Source organism: Delphinus delphis, chromosome 2 (genome assembly GCF_949987515.2).
Source record: "Delphinus delphis chromosome 2, mDelDel1.2, whole genome shotgun sequence".
In the NCBI taxonomy this organism is placed as follows: Eukaryota; Metazoa; Chordata; class Mammalia; order Artiodactyla; family Delphinidae; genus Delphinus; species Delphinus delphis.
Window position 1 is genome coordinate 29,487,324 of NC_082684.1, and position 17,700 is coordinate 29,505,023.

A 17,700-nucleotide genomic window follows, 5' to 3' on the forward strand; every position below is an offset into this window, starting at 1 on the left:
TGCCAATGCAGGGGATGCGGGTTCGTGCCCCGGTCCGGGAAGATCCCACATGCCGTGGAGTGGCTGGGCCCGTGAGCCATGGCCGCTGAGCCTGCACGTCCGGAGCCTGTGCTCCACAACGGGAGAGGCCACAACAGTGAGAGGCCCACGTATCGCAAAAAAAAAAAAAGAAGAAAAATTGAAGGCCATTTTTGCAATTATTTGTTAAAAGGGGATATTTTGGGGGATGGAAGTTCTTTCCTTATTAAATCTTTGAGCTACAATGAACACACAGTCATTTTAATAATTATTTTAATGTAATACGTTATTTTAATTAATATAATTCATATTTTAGACTAGTAACCTTCATAAAAACTCACCTTGATGATAGTAATTTTTTTTTTTTTTTTTGTGGTATGCGGGCCTCTCACTGTTGTGGTCCCCCCCCCCAGTAGTTGTGGCACACAGGCTTAGTTGCTCTGTGGCATCTGGGATCTTCCTGGACCAGGGATTGAACCCGTGTCCCCTGCATTGGCAGGCGGATTCTTAACGACTGCACCACCAGGGAAGCCCTGATGATAGTATTGATGAGCTGTTTAACAAAATTATCCTATAGGATTTTTGTATAATATAATTCCTAGTTTTCCTTTTTTAAAATGATCATTGTATTGTATTGCTAAAATCACCCCCGTCAAAGAAACACCTAACCTTATCACAGATGGACATATTATTGGTAAATGCAGGTATTGATAGAAATCTCATTATTCATTGTAAAATTATTTTATTGAGGTTCTAAAGACAGCAGTAGTGACAGTTTTACTTGTTTTGACTAGTGTAAAATGCCAGGTGTAAAGGGACACAATCATTCTTTGGTAGTAACGATAGTTGTACCCTACTTTGATGACATGTTTATTTCTTTATGTTTTTCTCTTAAAAAAATTTCTTCCCACCAGTGCCAGGAATCACTCCTTCTTGACACCGCTCTTCCTCTTTTGGGCCCCTTGAATACTACTAGTCTTAGAAAGTGTATGCGTGGAATGGGATTCGTGGGAGTTGTTATCAACAAACAACGTCTTATCTATTTGTCTCTTTCTCTATGTATATATGGTATTTTATATTTCAGAGATTCAGTAATTTACCTCTAGGCATTTGACTTTTATCCAGGGGAATTATTTATTATGAATTAGAGGGTATTATGGTTCTGTTTGTATGGGAGTCTTATAGTTGCTGTGGTGACTTGGAGTGGTCATCTTCATTATTTATAATAAAGCCCTGATTTCTGGGGGAAATTGTGAACCTCCTCTATTTTGTGTATCTGTTGTTTTGTTTGGATTTACATATCAATGTAATGTAGCAGTAATTATGTTACTAACAACAGTTTTGTGAGATGTTTATTATTCTCATTTTACAGATGAGGAAACTGAGGCTTGGTGAAGTTACGAAACTTGTCCAAAGTCACACAGCTTGTAAAGGGCACAGTCAAGATTCAGAGCCAGGTCTGTCCAACTTCAAAACTCTTAATCATGGCCATGAAACTTTGAAATAGCTGTGAAGTGTCAACCTATGATAAGTTGTATTGATATTAATATTGCTTAACTGTTGTTTAACTCTTATTGATAATTTTTTTAATGGTGAGTTTTTTCATCCATAGTAATTTTGTGTATCTTTTAAATATCGTGAAAAGAAATATAATATAGTAATTGAGGGTCTGGGCTCTGGAGACAGCTACCTGGGTATGAATCACTAAGCGTCTCCACTTACTTGTGTGACGTTGGGAAAGTTACTTAACTTTTCTGTACCTCAGTTTTCCTATCTGTAAAACGGTGATAGTAATATTATCCACCTGATGAGGGTTATTGTGAAGATTAAATGATTTACTGTATACAAAGCACTTAAAACAGTGCCTTCCACACACTAAGCATTCAATAAGTATTAACTATTAGTATTATCATCTCCTAACAACCAGTAAAACAGATGATCATTATTTTTAATACTCTATTAGGAAATTTGGATAAAGCAAAGTTTAAGCAGCTCATGAAATCTATGTAAACCAAAATTAAAATTGAATAAGTTAGACCTAAAGAAAATCATTCATTTGATCAAGTTCAGATCTATTATAAAAGCAGACTGGGCAACTGCTTATCGGTCTCACATGTACAAAGGGTATTGTATGTGTAAGCACCACACATCGGTCCACTAGAGGTACCCTTTGAGCTCAATATGATCATTGTATGATGAATGTGTTTTGTCTGTTTTCCTCTTGTAAGAGGAATTTGTATTCAAAATAAATGTTTACATTTTTAGGTGACTTTTAAGGAGATGGTGTTTTGGCAATGTTCACAGATAATTATCAAGAATGAAAACTTTACGTGTTATGTAAAATGTTGGCAACATTTCATCACTTGCAGGAGTGGTTATTAGAACTTACATTGTGGTGATTGTGCACACTGAATGACCTTTGAATCAGTGGAACCACAGCACATTCAACTAGAACTTGGCCATGTACCGATCATATGCTCCTCACTCATACTTGTTCCTTGCAGCTGTCAGAATTCTGAAGTGTGATATCAACTCTTGCTACAATTAGTTAAAAAGTATATATAATTAGTGCTTAATAAGTTTATGCCAATTGCAAAAATATCCATCAAAGTGAGTAATTTGAGTCAAGTTACGTAAAAATTCAAAAGCTGTTATTAAAAATGGGACTTGCTTGTATATGAGCCCAAGATTCCAGAAGCTTTAATCTACACATACATTTACTTTATTCTCTTTATTTTATGATATTGAGCCTTCCTTTCTTTGAACATAGTATATCTTTTTAGCTATTTTAAAGTATTTTTCAGTAAAGTTTCTTTTTCTCTGTAAAGGTCTCTCAAATCTCTTAAATTTAATTATTAGATACTTTATTTGTTGTTACTATTGTAAATAGTATGTTTTTCCTCTTTTTTTCCATTTTGTTTGCTGATATAAGCTTTTTTGGTATATAGATCTATGTTTAGTACCTAGTTACTAAAGTATGATGATTGTAATTGTGTCTTCCTTTCCAGTGCTTACACTGTTTCTTTTTCTTGCCTTACTATGCTAGTTAGGACTTTGACTACAGTATTCAATACAAGTGTTAACAGTGGGCATTTGTTTTTGGTTTTTGGTTTTTTTTGAATTTTTTTTTTAAAATTAATTTTTAATTATTAATTTATTTTTGGCCGTGTCAGGTCTTAGTTGTGGCATACAGGCTCTTTGTTGTGGTGTGCGGGCTTCTCTCTAGTTGTGGCATGCGAGTTTTCTCTTCTCTAGTTGTGGTGCGCAGGCTCCAGGGCACGTGGCCTCTGTAGTTGTGGTGCACGGGTTCCAGAGCGCATGGGCTCTGTAGTTGGCAGCATGTGGGGTCTAGTTGCGGCGCGTGGGCTTAGTTGCCACGTGGCATGTGGGATCTTAGTTCCCTGACCAGTGATTGAACCAGCATCCCCTGCATTGTAAGGCAGATTCTTTGCCACTGGACCACCAGGGAAGTCCCAGCAGTGGGCATTCTTATATTGCACTTAGTTTTTAAAAGGAAGTGCTCCTTATGTTTTACCATTAAGAATAATCTTTGCTATAGAGTTTTGATAGATACTCTGTAGGTTAAAGGCATTTCTGTTGCTATTTGGCTAAGATTTTGTATGTGTGTGAAGAATGAGTATTGAAATTTTTTTTTTTGAGTATTGAATTTTATCAGATGCTTTTCCTACATTTGTGAGATGGTCATGTGGTTGTCCTCATTCTGTTAATATGATGAATGACATTTATCAAGTTTCTAATGTTGAATCACCTTTCCATTGCTGGGATGAACCCAACTTAATCATGATGGTCTTTTTAAATAACATGTAGTTGAGGGACTTCCCTGGTGGTCCAGTGGTTGACACTTAACACTTCCACTGCAGGGGGCACAGGTTCGATCCCTGGTCAGGGAACTAAGATCCCACATGCCATATGGAGTGGCCAAAAAAAAAAAGTGTAGTTGAATTTAACTTATTAATATTCCATTTAGAATTGTTGTATGTATGTTCACAGATGAAATTGGTCCATAATTTTTATTTCTTATAGTATTGCCCTTATTTGATTTGGTATCTAGATTATGCCAACCTTAAAGAATGAGGTGGGAACTAACCCCCCCCCATCCCCACCTCCCAGAAGGATTTGTATAAGACTCGAATGGTAGGGCTTCCCTGGTGGCGTAGTGGTTTAAGAGTCCGCCTGCCAATGCAGGGGACACAGGTTTGGGCCCTGGTCCGGGAAGATCCCACATGCCGCGGAGCAACTAAGCCCGTGTGCCACAACTACTGAGCCTGTGCTCTAGAGCCCACGAGCCACAATTACTGAAGCCTGCGCGCCTAGAGCCCACGCTCCGCAACGAGAAGCCACTGCAATGAGAAGCCGGCGCACCTCAACAAGGAGTAGCCCCTGCTCCCTGCAACTAGAGAAAAGCCTGCTTGCAACAATGAAGACCCAACGCAGCCAAAAATAATATAAATAAAAGAAAAAAGAAAAGACTGGAATGATCTATTTTTTGGAAGTTTGGTTGAATTTCTGTTTGACTCTCTGGGCTTAGTGTTTTGGGAGGAGAGGTGTGAGCTTAGTGTTTTGAGGGGAGAGGTGTGAGCTTAGTATTTTGAGGGGGAGATATGTATTTGGTTTTCTAAATGGTTTTATCTAGGATTTCTGTTTCTAGTTAAGCCAGGTTTTAGAAAGTTTTTCTCTTTTTTTTAAGAATCCATCCACTTTGTCTACGTTTTTAAAGTATTTGGCATAAAGTTGTTTAAAGCATTCTTTTTGTTTTAAATTTCTGTTGTGTAAGTATTTATCTCTGTCTTTTTTATTCCTCATATTTTTTGTGCCTTCCATTTTTTCCTTCATCAGTCTTGCTAGAGATTTTATGTATTTTCTTAGCCTCACCAGAAAAACAGTGCTTGACTTTGATTTTCTCTATTGTATGTTTCCAATTTCATTAATTTCTGACCTTTCTCCCTTCTTCATTTTTAAATGCAGGGTCTAACATAAGGACAGTGGGGTGTCTCCCAGTTCCCAAGGACAGGCTTTCATTAGGGATTAAGAACAACTGGAACCAGGGCTTACAATGGTACTAGGACCTTACTTCTTTCTCTTTCCTTTAAGTCTATTTCTTTCTGTCTTGCTATCAACTGGCTTTTCTACTCTTCAGTCTACATGGCAGAAAATAGTGAAAATGAGTCTCTGAAATTTGATGTCAGTTCCAGCTTGGTGTGCTCTTGATTCCTCTAGAGATTTCAGATTTTTCCATGTGCATACTATCTTTCAGAAAATTTTCTCTTTAGAATTCTCTTTAATGAGATTTTCTATAGTAAACTCAGTTATTTTGTCTGAAAGTCTTTATTACCTTCTTTAGGTATAAAATCCTGGGGTGGTAGTTATTTTCGCAGTCATCGGAAGAAATAATTCCACTGTCTTCTGGATTCCATTGCTGCTATTGATAAATCAGCTGCCAAATAGTTCTTCATTTAAGCGAATTGTTTTTACCTCGGACTGCTTTTGAGCTCTGTGGTTTTTGATTTTCTGAAGTTTCATATGTTGTGCCTAGTTATCGATTTCTTTTATTTATCCTATGTGAGATTTTGACTGTGAACTGCTTAGTTTCCTTGGAAAAAATATTTGTGGGTGTTCTTTGAGGCCTAAGAAGGAAATGCATTGCTTCAAGAGGATTTACGTCTGTTTTTTTTTTTTTTCCAGATGCCTCAGGTACTACAGTTTGGTGACTAGATTCATCCTTTGAGGTTCTGGACCACCCAAAGGAATTGAATTTGGGTTACAGTTATGTGCGTGGGCTTGCTTGTCTTCACAATCTCTTAGGAATCCTTGTTCTCTTTTGCCACAGGAAGACAAATTTCCTTGTAGTCCTTTGGGGATCCTATGTGGCAATGGGTGGACTAGGTTTACTTCTGGTTCACTTGTTTCCTGAGGATGAAACTTTTGGTGGGGTGTGTGTGTGTGTGTGTGTGTGTGTGTGTGTGTGTGTGTGTCCCAGCTTTATGAAGAAAGGGTCTTCTGTTAGATTTTCCATGTTGGGTGGGTCTTGAACTTTGACTTCTGTTCTTTGCCAGGAGATCATCAAATCTGAAGCTCAACATTGTGAGTTAGGCAGATGTCTATAGGACAAAGACAGTTTTATTAAGCCACTTACCTCTTTCTTTGATTTTGGTCTGGTTATTCCTTTACCATCTTTTGAGCTCCTCGATACTTTTAGTATTTTTTGAAATAAAATTTTATCCATCACTTTTAGTTGTTTTCAGTGAGAGAATTGGGTGAATAATCTAGCCTAATATGTTACTGGAGGTGGTCTTTTGTTCTAATTTCCTTGGATTTTCTTTATTCTTTTTCTGATTCCTTCAGATAGATATTTAGCTCACCAGTTATTAGCCTTATTTTCTAATATAAGCATTTAGAGCTATACATTTGTAAGTGGCTCATGAGGTTTGAAATAGAGTATTTTCATTATTATTAACTACACATTTTTAAGATTTTTAATTTGCTGTTGTGATTTTCAGTTATGCTTGCCTCCTTAAGCCATGACCCAGGACCCACAAGTCAATTGGAATTTTGAAGTATGTGGATTTTAAAAGATTTATCCTGGGACTTCCCTGGCAGTCCAGTAACGACTTCATCTTCCAAAGCAAGGGGAGTGGGTTCGATCCCTGGTTGGGGAGCTGGGATCCCACATGCCTCGTGGCCAAAAAACCAAAACAAAACAGAAGCAATGTTGTAACAAATTCAATAAAAACTTAAAAAAAATGATCCACATCAAAAAAATCTTAAAAAAAAAGATTTATCTTTTTGTTATATTTAACTCACCTTTAAAAAGAAACAGGATTTTCAATTTGTATTACAAAGCAGGACTCAACTATGCTGTATACAAGAGACACAAGGTGATATAGAAAAATAAAAGGGATAGGTGAAGATATACAAGGCAAATGGAAACACTAAGAAAGGAAGAGTTGCTCTGTGACCATTCCTTTCAGTGGCTTTTTGTCCCCTTCCTGATAGCAAACTTTAGTAAATAACTAATATTCCGTATCATTGAGATGTTTTGAGGAAGTCTCAAAAAGATTGATTTTGTGTTAACCATAGAATAGTCATTTTCTTTTTCTTTCTCCTCCTCCTCCCCGTTCTTTTCCTTTTCTTCTCCCTTCTCCTCTTCCTTTTTCTTTACACTTGAACATATCTGAACTGGGATGTATCTCTCATATTGAGATGCATCTTACTATTGATGATATTTCACAATTAATGAACAATTTATTAATTAATTAATTTTGGCAGCATTTTTTTCTCTTTTGGAACATAAAATAATGATATATCTTGCAACTGACGGTATCTTAGCTTTGATGAAATATACATTTTTACATACATGCTATGACTCTTTATCCTACCCCATCTTCTACTTGAAATGCCCTATTTTTTGGTCTCTCCCATCCTATGCTTATATCATTCAAGATCTTAATGGAGGAAATAATCCTTATTTTCTCATCTTGACTCCTCTTCTTCCAGCACTTAGCACAGTACTTTGTTGGACACAGGGTTGTATTTAATTAACAATTAATGGAAGTGTGTAGGTATAATGAATCATAGCACAGACTGTGACACATTTATATTAGTGACCAGTTTTTTAGCTTCTTGGTGAGAGGAGATTAATACCTACATTAGTTAAGATTATTTTGAATATAAACAACATAATCCAGTGTTTCCTACATTAAGCAAGTTAGAGAATTTATTAGATGGATGTTTAGTCATCTGATGATGTTCAAGAAAGAGTTTAACCAATGAAACAAAAAAAGTAAGTAAAGGGAATTCCCTGGTCGTCCAGTGGTTAGGACTCTGCACTTCAACTGCAGGGGGCACAGGTTTAGTCCCTGGTTGGGGAACTAAGATATCCCACATGCCGTGTGGCATGGCCCCAAAAAACAAAACAAACAAAAGAAACCCAGTAATTAAAGAATATAAAGCACTGTGAAGGAAATGAAAAGAGTAGTAACAGTAAAGAATTACAGGGGAGGAAGGAGCTTCAAGATGGGAGAAGAGTAAGATGTGGAGATCACCTTCCTCCCCACAAATACATCAGAAATACATCTATATGTGGAACAACTCCTACAGAACACCTACTGAACCCTGGCAGAAGACCTCAGACCTCCCAAAAGGCAAGAAACTCCCCATGTACCTGGGTAGGGCAAAAGAAAAAAGAAAAAACAGAGACAAAAGAATAGAGACGGGACCTGCACCAGTGGGAGGGAGCTGTGAAGGAGGAAAGGTTTCCACATACTAGGAAACCCCTTTGCGGGCGGAGACTGCGGGTGGTGGAGGGGGAAAGCTTCAGAGGCACAGAGGAGATCACAGCAACAGGGGTGCGGAGGACGAAGTGGAGAGATTCCTGCGCAGAGGATCGGTGTCCACCAACACTCACCAGCCCAAGAGGCTTGTCTGCTCATCCACTGGGGTGGGCGGGGGCTGGGAGCTGAGGCTCGGGCTTCCGTGGGATCCCAGGGAGAGGACTGGGGTTAGCTGTGTGAACACAGCCTGAAGGGGCTAGTGTGCCACAGCTAGCCAGGAGGGAGTCCGGGAAAAAGTCTGGAGCTGCCGAAGAGGCAAGAGACTTTTTCTTGCCTCTTTGTTTCCTAGTGCACGAGGAGAGGGAATTAAGAGCGCTGCTTAAAGGAGCTCCAGAGATGGGTGTGAGCCGCGGCTATCAGCGTGGACCCCAGAGACAGGCATGAGACGCTAAGGCTGCTGCTGCAGCCACCGAGAAGCCTGTGTGCAAGCACAGGTCACTATCCACACCTCCCCTCCCGGAAGCCTGTGCAGCCCACCACTGCCAGGGTCCCATGATACAGGGACAACTTCCCCAGGAGAACACACGGCACACCTCAGGCTTGTGCGACGTCACGCTGGGCTCTGCCACTGTAGGCTAACCCTGCACTCCGTACCCCTCCCTCCCCCTGGCCTGAGTGAGCCAGAGCTCCCTAATCAGCTGCTTCTTTAACCTCGTCCTGTCTGAGCGAAGAACAGATGGGCTCAGGTGACCTACACACAGAGGGAGGTCCAAATCCAAAGCTGAACCCCAGGAGCTGTGTGAACAAAGAAGAGAAAGGGAAATTTCTCCCAGCAGCCTCAGGAGCAGCACTGGTCCACAAGAGACCTCCCAGCTCCACATAATATCAAACGGCGAAAATCTCCCAGAGATCTCCATCTCAACACCAGCACCCAGCTTCACTCAACGGCCAGCAAGCTACAGTGCTGGACACCCTATGCCAAACAACTAGCAAGACAGGAACACAGCCCCATCCATTAGTAGAGAGGCTGCCTAAAATCATAATAAGGCCACAGACACCCCAAAACACACCACCAGACGTGGACCTGCCCACCAGAAATACAAGATCCAGCCTCATCCACCAGAACACAGGCACTAGTCCCCTCCACCAAGAAGCCTACACAACTCGCTGAACCAACCTTAGCCACTGGGGGCAGACACCAAAAACAATGGGAACTATGAATCTGCAGCCTGCAAAAAGGAGACCCCAAACACAGTAAGTTAAGCAAAATGAGAAGACAGAGAAACACACAGCAGATGAAGGAACAAGGCAAAACCCCACCAGACCTAACAAATGAAGAGGAAATAGGCAGTCTACCTGAAAAAGAATTCAGAATAGGGCTTCCCTGGTGGCGCAGTGGTTGGGAGTCCGCCTGCCGATGCAGGGTACACGGGTTCGTTCCCCGGTCCGGGAAGATCTCACATGCCACGGAGCGAGCCATGGCTGCTGAGCCCATGCGCCCGGAGCCTGTGCTCCGCAGTGGGAGAGGCCACAGCAGCGAGAGGCCCACGTACCGCAAAAAAAAAAAAAAAAAAGAATTCAGAATAATGTTAGTAAAGATGATCCAAAATCTTGAAAATAGAATGGAGAAAATACAAGAAACGTTTAAGAAGGACCTATAAGAACTAAAGAGCAAACAAACAATCATGAACAACACAATAAATGAAATTAAAAATTCTCTAGAAGGGATCAATAGCAGAATAACTGAGGCAGAAGAACGGATAAGTGACCTGGAAGATAAAATAGTGGAAATAACTACTGCAGAGCAGAATAAGAAAAAAGGATGAAAAGAACTGAGGACAGTCTCAGAGACCTCTGGGACAACATTAAACGCACCAGCATTCGAATTATAGGGGTCCCAGAAGAAGAAGAGAAAAAGAAAGGGACTGAGAAAATATTTGAAGAGATTATAGTCAGAAACTTCCTTAATATGGGAAAGGAAATAGTTAATCAAGTCCAGGAAGCACAGAGAGTCCCATACAGGATAAATCCAAGGAGAAACATGCTAAGACCCATATTAATCAAACTATCAAAAATTAAATACAAGGAAAACATATTAAAAGCAGCAAGGGAAAAACAACAAATAACACACAAGGGAATCCCCATAAGGTTAACAGCTGATCTTTCAGCAGAAACTTTGCAAGCTAGAAGGGAGTAATTGAAAGTGATGAAGGGGAAAAACCTACAACCAAGATTACTGTATCCAGCAAGGATCTCATTCAGATTTGACAGAGAAATTAAAACCTTTACAGACAAGCAAAAGCTAAGAGAATTCAGCACCACCAAACAAGCTTTACAACAAATGCTAAAGGAACTTCTCTAGGCAGGAAACACAAGAAAAGGAAAAGACCTACAATAACAAACCCAAAACAATTAAGAAAATGGTAATAGAAACATACATATTGATAATTACCTTAAATGTAAATGGATTAAATGCTCCAACCAAAGGACATAGACTGGCTGAATGGATACAAAAGCAAGACCTGTATTTAAGCTGTCTACGAGAGACCCACCTCAGACCTAGGGACACATACAGAATGAAAGTGAGGGGATGAAAAAAGATATTCCATGCAAATGGAAATGAAAAGAAAGCTGGAGTAGCAATTCTCATATCAGACAAAATAGACTTTAAAACAAAGACTGTTACAAGAGACAAAGAAGGACACTACATAATGATCAAGGGATCAATCCAAGAAGAAGATATAACAGTTGTAAATATTTATGCACCCAAGATGGGAGCACCTCAATACATAAGGCAAATACTAACAGCCATAAAAGGGGAAATCGACAGTAACACAATCATAGTAGGGGACTTAACACCCCACTTTCACCAATGGACAGATCCTCCAAAATGAAAATAAATAAGGAAACACAAGCTTTAAATGACACATTAAACAAGATGGACTTAATTGATATTTACAGGACATTCCATCTAAAAACAACAGAATACACATTCTTCTCAAGTGCTCATGGAACATTCTCCAGAATAGATCATATCTTGGGTCACAAACCAAACCTTGGTAAATTTAAGAAAATTGAAATTGTATCAAGTATCTTTTCTGACCACAATGCTATGAGACTAGATATCAATTACAGGAAAAAATCTGTAAAAAATACAAACACATGGAGGCTAAACAATACACTACTTAATAACCAAGAGATCACTGAAGAAATCAAAGAGGAGATCAAAAAATACCTAGAAACAAATGACAATGAAAACATGATGACCCAGAGCCTATGGGATACAGCAAAAGCAGTTCTAAGAGGGATGTTTATAGCAATACAATCCTACCTTAAGAAACAAGAAACATCTCAAATAAACAACCTAACCTTACACCTAAAGCAATTAGAGAAAGAAGAACAAAAAAACCCCAGAGTTATCAGACGGAAAGAAGTCATAAAGATCAGATCAGAAATAAATGAAAAAGAAATGAAGGAAACTATAGCAAAGATCAATAAAACTAAAGGCTGGTTCTTTGAGAAGATAAACAAAATTGATAAACCATTAGCCAGACTCATTATGAAAAAGAGAGAAAGGACTCAAATCAATAAAATAAGAAATGAAGAAGTTACAACGTACACCACAGAAATACAAAGTATCCTAAGAGACTACTACAAACAAATCTATGCCAATAAAATGGACAACCTGGAAGAAATGGAATAATTCTTAGAAATGCACCACCTTACGAGACTGAACCAGGAAGAAGTAGCAAATATAAACAGACCAATCACAAGCACTGAAATTAGGACTGTGATTAAAAATCTTTCAACAGGGCTTCCCTGGTGGCGCAGTGGTTGAGAGTCCGCCTGCCAATGCAGGAGACACGGGTTCGTGCCCCGGTCCGGGAAGATTCCACATGTTGCGGAGCAGCTAGGCCCGTGAGCTGTGGCCACTGAGCCTGCGCGTCCGGAGCCTGTGCTCCTCAACGGGAGAAGCCACAACAGTGAGAGGCCCACGTACCGCAAACAAACAAAAAAAATCTTTCAACAAACAAAAGCCCAGGACCAGATGTCTTCACGGGCAAATTCTATCAAACATTTAGAGAAGAGCTAACACCTATCCTTCTCAAACTCTTCCAAAATATAGCAGAGGGAGGAACACCCCCAAACTCATTCTACGAGGCCACCATCACCCTGATACCAAAACCAGACAAAGATGTCACAAAGAAAGAAAGCTACAGGCCAATATCACTGATGAACATAGATGCAAAATTACTCAACAAAATACTAGCAAACAGAATCCAACAGCACATTAAAAGGATCATACACCATGAGCAAGTGGGGTTTATCCCAGGAATGCAAGGATTCTTCAATATATGCAAATCAATCAATGTGATACACCATATTAACAAATTGAAGGAGAAAAACCATATGATCATCTCAATAGATGCAGAGAAAGCTTTCGACAAAATTCAACACCCATTTATGATAAACACTCTCCAGAAAGTAGGCATATAGGGAACTTACCTCAACATAATAAAGGCCATATATGACAAACCCACAGCCAGCATTGTCCTCAATGGTGAAAAGCTGAAACCATTTCCACTAAGATCAGGAACAAGACAAGGTTGCCCATCCTCACCACTGTTATTCAACATAGTTTTGGAAGTTTTAGCCACAGCAATCAGAGAAGAAAAAGAAATAAAAGGAATCCAAATTGGAAGAGAAGAAGTAAAGCTGTCACTGTTTGCAGATGACATGATACTATACATAAAAAATCCTAAAGATGAGCTAATCAATGAATTTGGTAAAGTAGCAGGTTACAAAACTAATGCACAGAAACCTTTTGCATTCCTATACACTAATGATGAAAAATCTGAAACAGAAATTAAGAAAACACTCCCATTTACCATTGCAACAAAAAATATAAAATACCTAAGAATAAACCTATTAAGGAGACAAAAGACCTGTATGCAGAAAATTATAAGACACTGATAAAAGAAATTAAAGATGATACAAATAGATGGAGAGATATACCATGTTCTTGGATTGGAAGAATGAACATTGTGAAAATGACTATACTACCGAAAGCAATCTACAGATTCAATGCAATCCCTATCAAACTACCAATGGCATTTTTCACAGAACTAGAACAAAAAATTTCACAATTTGTATGGAAACACAAAAGACCCCAAATAGCCAAAGCAATCTTGAGAAAGAAAAACAGAGCTGGAGGAATCAGGCTGCCTGACTTCAGACTATACTACAAAGCTACAGTAATCAAGACAGTATGGTACTGGCACAAAAACAGAAATCTAGATCAATGGAACAGGATAGAAAGCCCAGAGATAAACCCACACACATATGATCACCTTATCTTTGATAAAGGAGGCAAGAATATACAGTGGAGAAAAGACAGCCTCTCCAATAAGTGGTGCTGGGAAAACTGGACAGCTACATATAAAGGAATGAGATTAGAACACTCCCTAACACCATGCACAAAAATAAACTCAAAATGGATTAAAGACCTAAATATAAGGCCAGACACTATCAAACTCTTAGAGGAAAACATAGGCAGAACACTCTATGGCATAAATCACAGCAAGATCCTTTCTGACCCACCTCCTAGAGAAATGGAAATAAAAACAAAAGTAAACAAATGGGACCTAATGACACTTAAAAGCTTTTGCACAGCAAAGGAAACCATAAACAAGACGAAAAGACAACCCTCAGAATGGGAGAAAATATTTGCAAATGAAGCAACTGACAAAGGATTAATTTCCAAAATTTACAAGCAGCTCATGCAGCTCAATATCAAAAAAACAAACAGCCCAATCCAAAAATGGGCAGAAGACCTAAATAGACATTTCTTAAAGAAGATATACGGATTGCCAACAAACACACGAAAGAATGCTCAGCATCATTCATCATTAGAGAAATGCAAATCAAAACTACAATGCGGGCTTCCCTGGTGGTGCAGTGGTTGAGAGTCTGCCGGCCGATGCAGGGGACACGGGTTCGTGCCCCTGTCCGGGAGGATCCCACATGCTGCGGAGCGGCTAGGCCTGTGAGCCATGGCCGTTGAGCCTGCACGTCCGGAGCCTGTTCTCCACGACAGGAGAGGCCACAACAGTGAGAGGCCCGCGTACCGCAAAAAAAAAAAACCAGAAGAGTCATGTACCATAATGTTCACTGCAGCTCTATTTACAATAGACAGGACATGGAAGCAACCTCAGTGTCCATCAACAGATGAACGGATAAAGAAGATGTGGCACATATATACAATGGAATATTACTCAGCCATAAGAAGAAATGAGATTGAGTCGTTTGTAGGGAGGTGAATGGACCTAGAGTCTGTCATACAGAGTGAAGTCAGTCAGAAAGAGAAAAACAAATACCGTATGCTAACACACATATATGGATTCTAAAAAAACAGAAAATGGTTATGAAGAACCTTGGGGCAAGACAGGAATAAAGACGCAGACCTACTAGAGAATGGACTTGAGAATACAGGGAGGGAGAAGGGTAAGCTGGGACAAAGTGGGAGAGTGGCATGGACATATATACACTACCAAATGTAAAATCGATAGCTAGTGGCAAGCAGCCACATAACACAGGGAGATCACATTGGTGCTTTGTGACCACCTAGAGGGGTGGAGTCGGGAGGGTGAGAGGGAGAGAGACGCAAGAGAGAAGAGATATGGGGACGTATGTATATGTATAAGTGATTCACTTTGTTATAAAGCAGATACTAACACACCATTGTAAAGCAATTATACTCCAATAAAGATGTTAAAAAAAAAAAGAATTATAGGGGATTGTATTTAGAAAGAGAGGAAAAGAAGGCCTCATCAATGAAGTGACATTTAGGTTGAGACTTGAAGTATGAGTGGAAGACATAAGTTCTTTTGGTTTTTTTTGGTTGTTTTTTAAATATTTATTTATTTATTTGTCTGTGCTGGGTCTTCGTTGATGGCATGCGGGATCTAGTGCCCTTACCCCAGGGATCGAACCCGGGCCCCCTGGGTTGGGAGCACAGAGTCTTAACCCCTGGACCACCAGGGAGGTCCCAAAGACAAAAGCATTTTAGACAGTGGGAAACAGTAGGCCCAAAGTGGGAAAGAGCTTGCAGTTAACTGAAAGAATACTAGTTAGTTGAGGAAAGTGCCACCTTGAGGTAGGAGAGCAGGCAGGGGCTATACCTTAATACGCTAACATCTGCTGTGCATTAGTGAAGTGCTGGCCACTGTTCCAAGCACTTGAGCATTGTGAGTAATTGTGCCATACTGACTCTCTGAATGCTGAGAGTTTGGATTTAATTTGAAGATGCATTGGGAAGCCATGGAACTATTACTCAGTGCCATGATCCATTTTTAAAGATTACGCTGGCTACTTTGTACATAGTTGATCAGAAGGGGACAGCAGAGGAAATAGAAATGAATACTAGCTGATGGTGGTTCAGGTAGGATATGAAGTAATCTTGGACTATGGTTCTGATGGTAGAGGTGAAGAGCAGTGGACGGATTTAAGATATATTTACAAGTCTTTTGTTGATGTCTTGGATGAAGGGAGAGGGTTGTGAGGGAAAGGAAGGAGTCAGATTGGAGAGGGTTAAAGAATTGAAGAGATGATATGTGTAGATAATTTGCGAAGTTATTTGTCAGTAAAGGAGAGCAGAGTTCTTTTCAACCTTCTTATGTCTATCATTTTTCCTGTGGCATTTCTGTCTTTTTAAAAAATTCTTGGAACCAAATATATTTTTATTCTAGTCTGCCTCTCCAGATTGCAGCACCTTTTTCTTATCCCACACTTGACAGATGCTTAGAGGAGGAAAGTCAGTTGAAAAGTAGGCTAGCATTCTCAGCAGTTCTGCCCTTTTTCATCAAGATGTTCCTTGCTAAATCAGTCCTTGCTATATCAGAGCAAAACAATTTTGTTCTATAAGTAAAGGTTTAATCCTTGAAGGAACAGCATCTTAGGAAGTCAGTCTCTGTATATGTGTTTTGTGGGATTAGGGGTGATGGTCATATGTATTTTTATCTGTTAAGTCTCAACATGCCTTAAAAGATAAGGGTAAGAATAGCTGAACTGCAAATTCAGTTCACCAATTGTTTTCTCAGTTGAAAGGCAAGTGATCAACTAAAAGATAAAATTGGTTGTGTAACTGAAAGAAAAACTCTCAGAAGAGATAGCTTTCTTTTTTAAATGTTTCTTAAATATATATAGGTTCAGCTTTTGAAACCAACTTTGACTGCAATTTTATTTTTATCTTTTAATTTATCTATTTTGGCTGCTCCAGGTCTTAGTGGCAGCATGCGGTATCTTCGCTGTGGCATGCGAACTCTTAGTTGTGGCATTCATGCAGGATCTAGTTCCCTGACCAGAGATTGAACCCGGGCCCTCTGTATTGGGAGTGCGGAGTCTTATCCACTGGACCACCAGGGAAGCCCCTGACTGAAGTTTTAAGTAGACAGGGTCTTTCCTCATTTTATGAAGCTCTAGTTTTCCACTGTTTTTAAGGAGTAAGTAAAGAAGCCGTGTATCAAAACAAAAGGGAGAATTTTGTGGACAATATGAAAATTCGTAAAGCAGAAATCTGAAATTAAAGTCAGATAATAGATAAGGATCATGGAATACTGTTTAAATCAGTGGTTCTTAAATTTTTGGTAGTTACAGAATCCTTTGAGATACCAAAGAAAGTTGAAGAATCTGGCCCCAGAAAGTGCACAGATACATGTGCATTCAGGTTTGTGCATAATTTTAGGGCATTGCTAAATCTGAAGAGCCTATGCAGATGCCCTGGTCGAGAACACGTGGTCTGAATGGTAATCAGGGCTGAGGAGTAGAATGTGCCTAGAGAGCTTCAACATTCATACTGTGACAGTAATCTCTTCTCAAATACCAATCTTTAGGGCAGCCCAGACTCAATTTGTTGTTGTTGTTGTTGTTGTTTTTGTTTTTTTTGCGGTACACGGGCCTTTCACTGTTGTGGCCTCTCCCGTTGCAGAGAACACGCTCCGGACGCGCAGGCTCAGCGTCCATGGCTCACGGGCCCAGCCGCTCTGCGGCATGTGGGATCCTCCCGGACTGGGGCACGAGCCCGTGTCCCCTGCATCGGCAGGCAGACTCTCAACCACTGCGCCACCAGGGAAGGCCCCCTGAGTGTGAACTTTTAAAATGAACTTTATTAGTCCTATAGGTTAAGTACTGGACATATTTATTTCACAGTTCGTGATGAATCTGTACTTTGTTACTTTTCATTTGGCTTAGTGCCTAAGTGGAACACTGAGCTAGTGATACAACTTAATAAATTATAAATTGTTTCCTGTTAGGCAGACTATGCCAGTTAGACCAATATTTAATGAAATCCAGAACTCTTAGGATTCACTGATTGAGTAGGTGATTGACTAGA

At 39.7% G+C, this 17,700-nt stretch overlaps 1 protein-coding gene across 13 annotated transcripts in view; it reads left to right on the forward strand.

The window, feature by feature from the left end:
* Positions 1-17,700, forward strand: part of NUMB (NUMB endocytic adaptor protein) — a 174,007-nt gene that overhangs the window by 81,234 nt on the left and 75,073 nt on the right. For 8 of the 13 annotated variants that reach the window (XM_060004253.1, XM_069540424.1, XM_069540421.1 and 5 more), the window contains one exon: positions 1,391-1,475. The exons of the other annotated variants lie outside the window; for them this stretch is intronic. The gene's annotated coding sequence lies outside the window, so the exon portion shown is untranslated. The remainder of the gene's footprint in view (positions 1-1,390; positions 1,476-17,700) is intronic. 13 annotated transcript variants of the gene reach the window in all.